Here is a 15,519-nt window from a genome sequence, read left to right as displayed (position 1 = left end):
ACAATACTGGCTTGCGCCATTTCCAGAACGGATGCCGAGTGCACACTCCCAGCTGCAATATGAGAGTTTTCACATCCAAATCGGAGAAAGGGTTTAGGAATCATAGCTCTGTAATGCATAGCCTCCTCTTTTTCAAGGGACCAAAAGTAATTGGACAAGGGACTCTAAGGGCTGCAATTAACTCTGAAGGCGTCTCCCTCGTTAACCTGTAATCAATGAAGTAGTTAAAAGGTCTGGGGTTGATTACAGGTGTGTGGTTTTGCATTTGGAAGCTGTTGCTGTGACCAGACAACATGCGGTCTAAGGAACTCTCAATTGAGGTGAAGCAGAACATCCTGAGGCTGAAAAAAAAGAAAAAAATCCATCAGAGAGATAGCAGACATGCTTGGAGTAGCAAAATCAACAGTCGGGTACATTCTGAGAAAAAAGGAATTGACTGGTGAGCTTGGGAACGCAAAAAGGCCTGGGCGTCCACGGATGACAACAGTGGTGGATGATCGCCGCATACTTTCTTTGGTGAAGAAGAACCCGTTCACATCAACTGAAGTCCAGAACACTCTCAGTGAAGTAGATGTATCTGTCTCTAAGTCAACAGTAAAGAGAAGACTCCATGAAAGTAAATACAAAGGGTTCACATCTAGATGCAAACCATTCATCAATTCCAAAAATAGACAGGCCAGAGTTACATTTGCTGAAAAACACCTCATGAAGCCAGCTCAGTTCTGGAAAAGTATTCTATGGACAGATGAGACAAAGATCAACCTGTACCAGAATGATGGGAAGAAAAAAGTTTGGAGAAGAAAGGGAACGGCACATGATCCAAGGCACACCACATCCTCTGTAAAACATGGTGGAGGCAACGTGATGCCATGGGCATGCATGGCTTTCAATGGCACTGGGTCACTTGTGTTTATTGATGACATACCAGAAGACAAGACTAGCCGGATGAATTCTGAAGTGTACCGGGATATACTTTCAGCCCATATTCAGCCAAATGCCGCAAAGTTGATCGAACAGCGCTTCATAGTACAGATGGACAATGAGCCAAAGCATACAGCCAAAGCTACCCAGGAGTTCATGAGTGCAAAAAAGTGGAACATTCTGCAATGGCCAAGTCAATCACCAGATCTTAACCCAATTGAGCATGCATTTCACTTGCTCAAATCCAGACTTAAGACGGAAAGACCCACAAACAAGCAAGACCTGAAGGCTGCGGCTGTAAAGGCCTGGCAAAGCATTAAGAAGGAGGAAACCCAGCGTTTGGTGATGTCCATGGGTTCCAGGCATAAGGCAGTGATTGCCTCCAAAGGATTCGCAACAAAATATTGAAAATAAACATATTTTGTTTGGGTTTGGTTTATTTGTCCAATTACTTTTGACCTCCTAAAATGTGGAGTGTTTGTAAAGAAATGTGACAATTCCTACAATTTCTATCAGATATTTTTGTTCAAACCTTCAAATTAAACGTTACAATCTGCACTTGAATTCTGTTGTAGAGATTTCATTTCAAATCCAATGTGGTGGCATGCAGAGCCCAACTCGCCAAAATTGTGTCACTGTCCAAAGATTTCTGGACCTAACTGTATTGGAGGCCATTGGCATCCTCTGGGGATCTGAAAGCATCTTCTAGGGCAGTCCATTCCTCAAGAGCCACCAAAAGTGTGTGTTTTCAGGATTTCCTTAGCATTGCACAGGTGATGAGTCCAACACCTCAATACAAAGGAAATCCTGAAAACATGCACTGTTGGTGGCTCTTGAGGACTGGAGTTGGGGAACACTGTGCTAGGACATCCATGTAGTCTTATTAGGACACCTGTGGCTATCTTTGCCAAGCAGCCTGTACCACTTCCATGGCTGCATCTTTCAGACTCTCCACAATTCTCTGTTTCTTCACAGCATTTGTGACGCCCTGGCAAAACCAGGTAGTCACAAATAGGCCCTCGCATAACACCTTCCCGCATTAGGAAACACACAGCCAACCAGAAACCCTAGTCACCCCCCTTAGGGAAAGATAGACACACCAGTGGGCGTGACCAGGCGGTTGGGACATGCCCACCCAGGGGTCTAGACAGCCCGGGGCGGGAAAACAAGCAATCTGAGTCAGATAAGCTTAGGAGTTCAGTTTGGAGAGGAGTGTGGGCTGGAGCTAAGTGTAGCTCCAGCAGGAAAGTTCAAGTTGAACGGTACCAGGGTAGGAGCCACTGGCTAGGAGGCAGATGGTGGTCTCCATCAGCAGGAGACAGGAAGACGGCCTGGCAGAACCGAGGTGGACCGGGACAGGGTTGTAGCCCGCCGGTACCAACACGGGGAACCGACCCGGAAGCCGTAGCACAAAGGGGGGTACTCGGACCCTGAAGCCAGAACCGGAACCAAGCAGACTGCTAATTCACCGATTGAGGCCAGGATTAGAGGTCCTGTCCCACCGAAAGTCCCTCATAGAAGACAACAGCCCACCGATTAGGGATAAAAGGTCACCGCCAGGGCCCATAGATCCCACAGGCCAGTGTCTGCGGGCACGGCTCCTTAGGCCACATCCACCCGGGAGCGGACTCCTGAGTTTCACGCTAGGAAGTCCACCTTACACAAAACAGTGCAGAGAAAAGGATAGAGACCACCAGCCGGGTGGGGGACCCGAATGCAACCGTCCGCGGCACCGACCACCATCACCTTGGTTTACAAGAGACTTGTGTGGTTTATTAACAGTGAGTACACAAACACTCCCTGCAGTCGCTATACCCTGCACAGAGACACTGGGCCCCGGGGCCACCATCCCTGCCCACGGAGGGGTTAACAACTAGCTGCCACAACATCTCCTCCGGGTGCCCCACAACTGCAGCGGTGGTGTCCCAACTCACCACACACTGTGGGTGGCGTCAAACTTAATACGGCCTAGCCCGTACATCTACGTTTACCCCCCTTTTATTCGGCATGTCCGCGAGACCCCCGGGTCCGGAGACCCTCGAGCCACCACCCCTGAAGGCCCGGATCCGAGCAGCGCCGGCTCCTGGCACGGGGACGGCACACATTGGTGCACTGCCATTCTTCCAGATATTGTAGGGCAACATCCCTCTAAGTTTTATACCGTTCCTCTCCAGCTGGGATGGAAGGGACACCCAAAAAGGTTCTCAGACGGTAATAGGCCCCTTCAGGCTGCATCTTTGCAAACTGGGCAACTAAGTTCTCCATGGCTGTTACAACCACATCACCAGTAGAGGCAGTATCCTCAGACTGTAAAAGTCAATATCCGTGTGGTTTCAAAGGTGCCCGGGTGTTTGATCCGGATGCGGCACTCAGGAAATTAAAAAAAAATAAAGGTAAAAAAAAGAAAATAAAGAATGAAGCCAGTGCTTCATACTTACAAGGCTCCTTCGCGGCTGTACACTGCTCCCGCGGCCTCTCTCCTTCATTTCCTGGACCACTCATCATTGCTCATCCATATGCACTGCTTTCCCCACCCACCGGCCGGCCTAGTGTCTGTGATTGGTTGCAGTCAGACGCACCCCCAGCCTGTGTGACAGTGTTTGCTGCAACCAATCACAGGCGCTGTCTGCGGGTCAGTATCGTGGTATAAGCATAAATAAAACAATTGACGTAGGGTCCTCCCATAATTTGATACCCAGAACAGATAAAGCCCATGGCTACAGGCTGCAGTCTCCAGCCCTGTGCTTATCTTGGCTGTGTATCAAAATAAAAGGAACCGCACGCATTATTTAAATAAATAATTAAACAACTGGCATGTGGTTCCCCCCAATTTTGATACCCAGCCATGATAAAGCCCAACAGCTGGGGTCTGGTATTCTCAGACTGGTGAGGCCTATGGTTATTAGGCCACCTCACTTCCTAAAAATAGCAACCTCTAGCTGCCGATTGCCATGGTGCAGTTGGCAATCGGGGTAATAAGGGGTTAATAATAGCCTACAGCTGTCATTAAGCTCAAAATTAGTGATGGGTAGGGGTCTAGGAGACCCCCCATCACTAATCCTTGAAGTAAAAAGAAGTAAACACAAACACAGAGAAAAATCCTTTGTTTGGAATTAAATACAAAAAAACCCATCTTTCATCACTTTATTAACTCCAAAACACCCCTGCAGCTCCGACAAAATCCACACGAGGTCACAAGTCTGCTACAGCCAAGTCAAAGTGAGCTGTTGTGAATGTCATCCGAGTGGGTGCTGGTGTGGAGTTCCCTCTGGTGGCCAGGAATGGTAATGAAGCTGAGTTTGAATCTGTGATTCAGACAGGTGATGGAATTAATTGGGAATCCAGGAAATCCTATTGCAGATCAGCCTAGTTTATTTAGGAGAGCATTTTCTGCTTGGCAGCCGCCGGTGATAATGTTTTCTGCCTGCTTCTGAAGATGGCTGGGAGTTTTCCCTTCTGTTTCTCCCGTTTATGCGGTGCCCAAATCTACTACAGATAAGTTTACTGTTTCTGTGCTTAATTGCTGGATTTGCATTTAAGAGTGTTTCTGCATATTCCATTTGGTTTTGTGTTTGGTTTCTTGTATGTGAGAATCTGTCTTTTTGCTTTTGTGAGCAGGGTAGTTCCTCCAGCAAGAAAGGGAGCTTGCTCCTTGTTCATGTTTGGAGTATTTGCACTTTAGAATATTATTTGTTCTGTGATTTTGTTTCTTCCCATTATATCTGCAGTTCTGTTTAAAGTGTCTGGCACAAGAGTACCTGATATAGTGGGGGAGAGACCCAGTGGTCTCAGATCTTTGTTCCTATCAGGAGATTGGTAATTTTTGCAGGGTTCTGTTGGCCGTAATCAGTTATCTGTCCTGTCCTGTCCTATCTAGTAAATCAGGCCTCACCTTTGCTGATCTATATTTTCTATCTGTGTATTGTGTTTTCTTACATCACCATCATTTACATGTTGGGGGCTTGCTATTCCTTTGGGGACTGCTCCGAGGCAAGTTAAGATTCCTCATTTCTATCTTTGAGGTGTAGCAAGTTTCTTCGGCAGTGACGAGGTGTCTAGGTGTGTTAGGAACATCCCACTGCTACTTCTAGTGTTGCCTGATAGATAGGAGATTGTGGTCAGTTTAGTTTCCAACTAGTCTTGTGGTTTTATTTTTTCCTGATTAATGGGATTTTTCGTGATTGTCCACGGTTACCAGATCATAACAGTGAGAGCCACAGAAAATGACTGCCCGCTTTGACTGAGACAGAGACTGAGCCGCGATGAGCTGGAGGTTCACCCCTGTGACCACAAATAACCTGAGTGACGTCACTGCTGATCGTGGCTCATTCTCTACAAGGAGCTCACAGTGAGCAGTCATGCTCTATGGCCACGCGCTGTGGGTGAGCTGAATCGCCGTGGGACCTCGTGTGAATTACGTCAGACCTGCAGGGTTGTTTATGGGGTTAATAAAGTGGTGAAATAGGGGTTTCTTTGTATTTTATTCCAAATAAAGGATTTTTACAGTGCTTGTGTTTATTTCTTTCACTTCCAGATTAGTGATGGGAATGTCTCACAGATGCCTAAGCCATTACTAATCTAAGACTTAGTGGCAGCTGTGGGCTGCCATTAACTCCTCATTACCCCGATTGCCACTGCACCAGGACAATCGAGAAGAGCCGGGTAAAGCACCGAGCTTGTCACATCTAATGGATGCGACAATCCTGGGCAGCTGCAAGTTGCTATTTTTAGGTTGGGGAGAGGGGCGGCCTATAACCATGGACCTCCCCAGTTTGAGAATACCAGCTATTGGGCTTTATCTTGGCTGGGTATCAAAATTGGGGGGGACTGCACGCTGTTTTTTTTAAATTATTTATTTAAAATGTTTTTAAAAAGCTGCAAGCGGTTCCTCTTATTCTGATGCACAGCCAAGATTAGCGCACGGCTGGAGGCTGCAGCCTGTAGCCATGTGCTTTAGGTGTGCTGTGTATCATAATATGTGGGACTCTACACCAATTTTTTAATTGATTTATTTTTACTGCATGATATAGACACGCATAGAGTTTGCGATTAGTTGCAGTCAGCTTACACTCAGTGTGGAGGCTTGTCTGACTGCAACCAATCACAGGCGCTGGTTGGTGGGGAAAGCAGTGCATATTCAATGAAGGTTAATTATCGGCTCCGGAAGAGAATGCGTGACCTGGAAGCAGCGTACCGCAATGACAGAGCCTCGGTAAGTACAGAGCGGTTTTTAAAAAGACATAACACTGACCCGCCGGTCCCAGTTATCTTCGAATCCATTCAGCACTAGTCTTCTTATAATCTCCTTGCATGTGGCACCACAAGTCCACAAAATGCTCCATTTTCAAGTAGTTCAGTTCTAAACTCCTCAACAGTGGAATCACAAGGAGCAGTATTATAGTAGTTATATTCTTGTACATAGGAGCAGTATTATAGTAGTTATATTCTTGTACATAGGGGCAGTATTATAGTAATTATATTCTTGTACATAGGGGCAGTATTATAGTAGTTATATTCTTGTACATAGGGGCAGTATTATAGTAATTATATTCTTGTACATAGGGGCAGTATTATAGTAGTTATATTCTTGTATATAGGGGCAGTATTATAGTAATTATATTCTTGTACATAGGAGCAGTATTATAGTAGTTATATTCTTGTATATAGGGGACAGTATTATAGTAGTTATATTCTTGTACATAGGGGCAGTATTATAGTAGTTATATTCTTGTATATAGGGGACAGTATTATAGTAGTTATATTCTTGTACATAGGGGCAGTATTATAGTAGTTATATTCTTGTACATAGGGGCAGTATTATAGTAGTTATATTCTTGTACATAGGGGCAGTATTATAGTAGTTATATTCTTGTACATAGGGGCAGTATTATAGTAGTTATATTCTTGTACATAGGGGCAGTATTATAGTAGTTATATTCTTGTACATAGGGGCAGTATTATAGTAATTATATTCTTGTACATAGGGGCAGTATTATAGTAGTTATATTCTTGTACATAGGGGCAGTATTATAGTAGTTATATTCTTGTACATAGGGGCAGTATTATAGTAATTATATTCTTGTACATAGGGGCAGTATTATAGTAGTTATATTCTTGTACATAGGGGCAGTATTATAGTAATTATATTCTTGTACATAGGGGCAGTATTATAGTAGTTATATTCTTGTATATAGGGGCAGTATTATAGTAGTTATATTCTTGTATATAGGGGCAGTATTATAGTAGTTATATTCTTGTATATAGGGGCAGTATTATAGTAGTTATATTCTTGTACATAGGGGCAGTATTATAGTAGTTATATTCTTGTACATAGGGGCAGTATTATAGTAGTTATATTCTTGTAGATAGGAGCAGTATTATAGTAGTTATATTCTTGTACGTAGGGGGAGTATTATAGTAGTTATATTCTTGTACATGGGAGCAGTATTATAGTAGTTATATTCTTGTATGTAGGGGGAGTATTATAGTAGTTATATTCCTGTACATAGGAGCAGTATTATAGTAGTCATATACTTGTACATAGGAGCAGTATTATAGTAGTTATATTCTTGTACATAGAGGACAGTATTATAGTAGTTATATTCTTTTACATAGGAGCAGTATTATAGTAGTTATATTCTTGTACATAGGGGCAGTACTATAGTAGTTATATTCTTGTACATAGGGGCAGTATTATAGTAGTTATATTCTTGTACATAGGGGCAGTATTATAGTAGTTATATTCTTGTACATAGGAGCAGTATTATAGTAGTTATATTCTTGTACATAGGGGCAGTATTATAGTAATTATATTCTTGTACATAGGGGCAGTATTATAGTAATTATATTCTTGTACATAGGGGCAGTATTATAGTAGTTATATTCTTGTACATAGGGGCAGTATTATAGTAATTATATTCTTGTACATAGGGGCAGTATTATAGTAGTTATATTCTTGTATATAGGGGCAGTATTATAGTAATTATATTCTTGTACATAGGGGCAGTATTATAGTAGTTATATTCTTGTATATAGGGGCAGTATTATAGTAGTTATATTCTTGTACATAGGGGCAGTATTAGAGTAGTTATATTCTTGTACATAGGAGCAGTATTATAGTAGTTATATTCTTGTACATAGGGGCAGTATTATAGTAATTATATTCTTGTACATAGGGGCAGTATTATAGTAGTTATATTCTTGTACATAGGGGCAGTATTATAGTAATTATATTCTTGTACATAGGGGCAGTATTATAGTAGTTATATTCTTGTATATAGGGGCAGTATTATAGTAGTTATATTCTTGTATATAGGGGCAGTATTATAGTAGTTATATTCTTGTATATAGGGGCAGTATTATAGTAGTTATATTCTTGTACATAGGGGCAGTATTATAGTAGTTATATTCTTGTACATAGGGGCAGTATTATAGTAGTTATATTCTTGTACATAGGAGCAGTATTATAGTAGTTATATTCTTGTACATGGGAGCAGTATTATAGTAGTTATATTCTTGTACGTAGGGGGAGTATTATAGTAGTTATATTCCTGTACATAGGAGCAGTATTATAGTAGTCATATACTTGTACATAGGAGCAGTATTATAGTAGTTATATTCTTGTACATAGAGGACAGTATTATAGTAGTTATATTCTTTTACATAGGAGCAGTATTATAGTAGTTATATTCTTGTACATAGGGGCAGTATTATAGTAGTTATATTCTTGTACATAGGAGGAGTATTATAGTAGTTATATTCCTGTACATAGGGGCAGTATTATAGTAGTTATATTCTTGTACATAGAGGACAGTATTATAGTAGTTATATTCTTTTACATAGGAGCAGTATTATAGTAGTTATATTCTTGTACATAGGGGCAGTATTATAGTAGTTATATTCTTGTACATAGGAGCAGTATTATAGTAGTTATATTCCTGTACATAGGGGCAGTATTATAGTAGTTATATTCTTGTACATAGAGGACAGTATTATAGTAGTTATATTCTTTTACATAGGAGCAGTATTATAGTAGTTATATTCTTGTACATAGGAGCAGTATTATAGTAGTTATATTCTTGTATATAGGGGCAGTATTATAGTAGTTGTATTCTTGTACATAGGAGCAGTATTATAGTAGTTATATTCTTGTACATAGGGGCAGTATTATAGTAGTTATATTCTTGTACATAGGAGCAGTATTATAGTAGTTATATTCCTGTACATAGGGGCAGTATTATAGTAGTTATATTCTTGTACATAGAGGACAGTATTATAGTAGTTATATTCTTTTACATAGGAGCAGTATTATAGTAGTTATATTCTTGTACATAGGAGCAGTATTATAGTAGTTATATTCTTGTATATAGGGGCAGTATTATAGTAGTTGTATTCTTGTACATAGGGGGCAGTATTATAGTAGTTATATTCTTGTATTTAGGGGCAGTATTATAGTAATTATAGTCTTGTACATAGGGGCAGTATTATAGTAATTATATTCTTGTACATAGGGACAGTATTATAGTAGTTATATTCTTGTATTTAGGGGCAGTATTATAGTAGTTATATTCTTGTACATAGGGGCAGTATTATAGTAATTATAGTCTTGTACATAGGGGCAGTATTATAGTAGTTGTATTCTTGTATTTAGGGGCAGTATTATAGTAGTTGTATTCTTGTATTTAGGGGCAGTATTATAGTAGTTGTATTCTTGTATTTAGGGGCAGTATTATAGTAGTTATATTCTTGTACATAGGAGCAGTATTATAGTAGTTATATTCTTGTATATAGGGGCAGTATTATAGTAGTTATATTCTTGTATTTAGGGGCAGTATTATAGTAGTTGTATTCTTGTACATAGGGGGCAGTATTATAGTAGTTATATTCTTGTATATAGGGGCAGTATTATAGTAATTATAGTCTTGTACATAGGGGCAGTATTATAGTAGTTGTATTCTTGTATTTAGGGGCAGTATTATAGTAGTTGTATTCTTGTATTTAGGGGCAGTATTATAGTAGTTGTATTCTTGTACATAGGAGCAGTATTATAGTAGTTATATTCTTGTACATAGGGGCAGTATTATAGTAGTTATATTCTTGTATATAGGGGCAGTATTATAGTAATTATAGTCTTGTACATAGGGGGCAGTATTATAGTAGTTGTATTCTTGTATTTAGGGGCAGTATTATAGTAGTTATATTCTTGTACATAGGGGCAGTATTATAGTAGTTGTATTCTTGTACATAGGAGCAGTATTATAGTAGTTATATTCTTGTACATAGGGGCAGTATTATAGTAGTTATATTCTTGTACATAGGGGCAGTATTATAGTAGTTGTATTCTTGTACATAGGAGCAGTATTATAGTAGTTGTATTCTTGTACATAGGGGCAGTATTATAGTAGTTATATTCTTGTATTTAGGGGCAGTATTATAGTAATTATAGTCTTGTACATTTGCTGATTATTATCAGAATCACTGATATCATTTTTTGGATTTGCACAGGATGATGTATTTCTGGATATCAGGAGACGTTTCCTTCTTTTTGTCCCATGTACACACGCTGCAGCTTTATGTGTCAGGCTCCCACCTCAGATGTAAGAGGGGAGCGCAGCTCTGGAGCCCCCCAGCAGCCGGAGACGACAGACCTGATTGTGTCAGTAGTGAGACCCCACACGTCAGCAGAAGGCAGATCCAGGGACATCATCCTCACCGGAGCGCAGGGAAGGTATAAATACCCAGGGCAGGTGCTCGCAGCAGAGACGTCTGGAGGATCGCAGCCGACACCTGCAAGGTACGTGCCCACCTCTCCTGTATACAGATGTAGCAGAGCTGAAAGTGCTACTGAACTCTACCGTTTGTGAATTTTGATACCTTATCCTTACCCAATATGAAAACTTCATTAATCCCAGAAATATGAAGCAAATATTACGTGACAAACTCAGCTCTGCTACATCTATTTCTTACATCCTTGTCTGTTGTCCATTATGACAATTGGTATTTTTTCCTCCATTGACATGGAAAGAGGACTAATAAAGTGTGGTGCAACAATAGGTTGTGTCCGTGACAAAGTCAACACTGCTACATGAATATGTACCGTAATCGCATTGTTTTATTTTTTTATTACTGTCTGTAAACGGTTTACTTTGTAGATCAGGACTCGAGGATCATTTTTGTGCTTTTCTATAGATAGACTAAAAAAACCAACTCAGCTCTGCTACATCATATCACAAATATGACTTTGCTTTCAAAATGTTCCCTTATAATGGAGAGACCCGGAATAACGCAGTGGAATGCAGCCAGGGATAGAATACTGTGTACTACACGGACCCACTCGGCTCTGCTACATATGTAATATTTGGATGTAGAAGGGTCTACATTTTCCAGATTTTTTTTTGTGCATTGAGATAATTTTTCATTTTTTAGAGAACATAGGCTTTCTCCAATTTTCAGGCCGTCTCTAATAGTAAAGTATGATAATTACCATGCTATACACACTCAGCTCTGCTACCTCGGCAAATTCAGCTCTGCTATTCCTGCTAATATAATGATTCATTACTGTGCCAAACGACAAATTCAGCTCTGCTATTCCTGCTAATATAATTATTATTATTATTTATTATTATAGCGCCATTTATTCCATGGCGCTTTACAAGTGAAAGAGGGTATACGTACAACAATAATGATTCATTGCTGTGCCAAACAACAAACTCAGCACTGCTACGTCGGCAAATTCAGCTCTGCTATTCCTGCTAATATAATGATTCATTATACTGAGCCAAACGACGAACTCAGCTCTGCTACATCGGCAAATTCAGCTCCGCTATTCCTGCTAATATAATGATTCATTGCTGTGCCAAACGACAAACTCAGCTTTCCTACGTCGACAAATTCATGTCTGCTATTCCTGCTAATATAATGATTCATTACTGTGCCAAACAACAAACTCAGCTCTGCTACCTCGGCAAATTCAGCTCTGCTATTCCTGCTAATATAATGATTCATTTCTATGCCAAATAACAAACTCAGCTCTGCTACGTCGGCAAATTCAGCTCTGCTATTCCTGCTAATATAATGATTCATTGCTGTGCCAAACAACAAACTCAGCTCTGCTACGCCGGCAAATTCAGCTCTGCTATTCCTGCTAACATAATGATTCATTGCTGTGCTAAGTGACAAACTCAGCTCTACTACCTCGGCAAATTCAGCTCTGCTACTCTGCCTGTATGGATCTATCGGACTTATAGAAACAGCTTGTTGGGGACCCATTGCCACATCGGGTGGGGTCCCCGCAGTGAGGTGCAGCCAGAAATGTTTAGGTTGGGATATTCTACTTCATTCCCTAAAAAAAAAAAATTACTCCTAGCAGTGTCATATCCATATGAGTAGTACCTTACAAACTCAGCTCTGCTACATCTCTACCTCTATAGATGTGCCATTAAACTTTGTATTTTGTGTATAGTGATCTCTCACCAGACAAAACCTCACATTAGGAGTTGTGCCAAGTTGCAAACTCAGCTCTGCTACATCATTAGCATCATTATAATAGCAGGAACTGTGCAAATTGACAAACTCAGCTCTGCTACATCTCTACCTATGTGCCATTAACCTTTGTATTTCGTGTATAGTGATATCGCAACAGACAAAACATCATGTTAGGAGTAGCACCAAGTGGCAAACTCAGCTCTGCTACATCATTAGAATCATTACGTTAGCAAGAGCTGTGCCAAATTACAAACTCAGCTCTGCTACATCATCAGAATCATTATAATAGCAGGAACTATCCAAAATTATAAACTCACTTCTGCTTCATCACTAGAAGCATTATACTAGCAGGAACTATGTCAAAGAACAAACTCATCTTCGCTACATCATTATAATCATTATATTAAATCGGGAACTGTGCCAAATGACAAACCCAGTTTTGCTATATCTCTACCTACATAGATGTGCCATTAAACTTCAGATATTGCTATACACAAAATATGATCAGTCAGAACATCATATTAGGAGCTATGCCAAGTGGCAAACCCAGCTCTGCTACATCATTAGAATCCGCTTATTGGCATGAACTGTGTAAATGACAAACCCAGCATTCCTACATCTCTACCTATGTGCCAATATTATATCTTACCAGACAAAACATCATATTTTAAGTTGTGTCAAGTGGCAAACTCAGCTCTGCTGCATCATTAGAATCATCATATTAACAGGAACTGTGCCAAATGACAAACTCAGCCCTGCTACATTTCTACCTACGTGCCATTTAAACTTTGTATTTTGTATATAGTGATATTTCAACTGACAAAACATCATGTTAGAAGTTGCACCAAGTGACAAACACAGCTCTGCTACATCATCAGAATCGTTATATTAGCAGGAATTCTGCCAAATGACAAACCCAGCTCTGCTGCATCTTCAGAATCATTATGACAGCCCACACACTCCTTGGGCCCTACCTCTGCACTGACCCCTTTGGGCTGTGTTTACCCGTCGTGTTTTTTTCCTGTGATCACAAAAAAATTAGTGCAATTTTGCCGCCTTGTTAAAAAAAAAAAAAAAATCGCAAACTTCTGTATCCATGTAGTCAGGAATGTGCGGGAATCTGCTGCTGCAGGACTACAAATACCACAATGCTCTTCTAGCTGGGAGCTGTAGTTCTACAGACTCCTGTAACTTTATACTCCCCAATATGCAGGGGAGGACAACCTCACTATATACAGGAGCAGCGCAGCATGCGGAGTCGTTCCCAAAATCTATTACAGAAGATATGACATAATGATGATGACCATTATCGACTATGTAATAAAGCATATCCTGTATTATACTCCAGAGCTGCACTCACTATTCTGCTGGTGCAATCTCTGTATACATACATTACATTACTGATCCTGAGTTACCTCCTGTATTATACTCCAGAGCTGCACTCACTATTCTGCTGGTGCAATCTCTGTATACATACATTACATTACTGGTCCTGAGTTACCTCCTGTATTATACTCCAGAGCTGCACTCACTATTCTGCTGGTGCAGTCACTGTGTACATACATTACATTACTGATCCTGAGTTACATCCTGTATTATACTCCAGAGCTGCACTCACTATTCTGCTGGTGCAGTCACTGTGTACTTACATTACATTACTGATTCTGAGTTACATCCTGTATTATACTCCAGAGCTGCACTCACTATTCTGCTGGTGCAGTCACTGTGTACATACATTACGTTACTGATCCTGGGTTACCTCCTGTATTATACTCCAGAGCTGCACTCACCATAGTAAATTTCTCAGTAGAAGAAACATTGCTGTTTTTAATATACCAATTATTTTACTGCAGTTTGTTCAGATGCAGTGTTTTTGATTTCTTTTGTTTTTGATTTTTTTTGGGTTTTTTTTTTCAGCTAAAAGCTGCTCCCTTGGCAGTAAAACATGCTGCATTCAAAACACAGGTTTTCCTGCCTTTTTTTTTTGCATTTTTTTTGAGATGCGGATTACATTTGATTAGTTTATATTACATGTTTAATATAGTTCATTTTATATAATGCAGGAAAACCTGTTTTGCATTGTTTGTTTGTTTTTTTGTTCTTCCCTTTTCTTTTGCAGTGTTTTTTTTCTTCTTTTTCATCTTGAAGTTTTTTTCTTCCTTTGTCTTTTGCAGTGTTTTTTTTACTTTTTCTTTTGCAGTCTTTTTTGAAATGTTTGCAGCGTTTTTTTTTTCTTCCTTTATCTTTTGCAGTGTTTTTTTTTCTTTTTTCATTTGTAGCGTTTTTTTTTCTTCCTTTTTCTTTTGCAGTTTTTTTACTTTTTTCTTTTGCAGTGTTTTTTTTCTTCCTTTTTTCTTTTGCCGTATTTTTTTTCTTCTTTTTTATTTTGAAGTTTTTTCTTCCTTTTTCTTTTGCAATGTTGTTTTTTCTTTTCCAGTGGTTTTTTTTCTTCCTTTTTCAGTGTTTTTTTTCTTTTTCTTTTGCAGTGTTTTTTTTCTTCTTTTTCCGTGTTTTTTTTTCTTCCTTTTTCTTTTGCAGTGTTTTTTTTCTTCTTTTTCTCTTTTTCCGTGTTTTTTTTTTCTTCTTTTTTTCTTTTTCCGTGTTTTTTTTTCTTCCTTTTTCTTTTGCAGTGTTTTTTTTTCTTTCTTTTTCTTTTGCTGTGTTTTTTTTCTTCCTTTTTCTTTTGCAGTGTTTTTTTCTACCTTTTTCTTTTGCAGTTTTTTTCCTTTTTCTTTTGCAATGTTTTTTTCTTTTCCAGTGTTTTTTTTCTTTTTCAGTGTTTTTTTTCTTCCTTTTTCTTTTGCAGTGTTTTTTTTTCTTTCTTTTTCTTTTGCAGTGTTTTGTTCGCTTTTGCATCAATTTCCTTGCTTGAAAAAATGCTACAAAATCCACACAAAAATGCTTAAAGAATTCACACTGGCAGATTAAAAGAGAAAAAAATAAAAATAAAAAAAATAACCACTGCATTTCTTAAATTCAATATCGAAAAAAAAACCACACTGAGAAATCTCTGAGCTTCTCCTGGGACTGTAAAACGCAGCTTCTTATTTTCAGTAAAAAAAAAAAGCAGCATGCGAACATCGCCTAACACAGCTCGGGTTTCGTCACAGTGTT

General features: G+C 39.4%; 1 protein-coding gene and 1 long non-coding RNA gene across 2 annotated transcripts in view; one reads left to right on the top strand and one right to left on the bottom strand.

Annotated features, from left to right (window-relative positions):
* Window positions 1-15,519, bottom strand: part of LOC142275941 (uncharacterized) — a 127,333-nt gene that overhangs the window by 22,926 nt on the left and 88,888 nt on the right. The gene's annotated exons all lie outside the window — the stretch shown is intronic.
* LOC142275777 (progonadoliberin-2) overlaps window positions 10,517-15,519 on the top strand; it is a 40,246-nt gene continuing 35,243 nt past the window's right edge. The window contains exon 1 of the mRNA XM_075332590.1: window positions 10,517-10,714. The gene's annotated coding sequence lies outside the window, so the exon portion shown is untranslated. The remainder of the gene's footprint in view (window positions 10,715-15,519) is intronic.

This window comes from Anomaloglossus baeobatrachus, chromosome 1, assembly GCF_048569485.1.
Source record: "Anomaloglossus baeobatrachus isolate aAnoBae1 chromosome 1, aAnoBae1.hap1, whole genome shotgun sequence".
NCBI classification, from domain to species: domain Eukaryota; kingdom Metazoa; phylum Chordata; class Amphibia; order Anura; family Aromobatidae; genus Anomaloglossus; species Anomaloglossus baeobatrachus.
The sequence above is the reverse complement of the archived record's forward strand: the minus strand, read 5'-3'. Positions and strand labels throughout refer to the sequence as shown.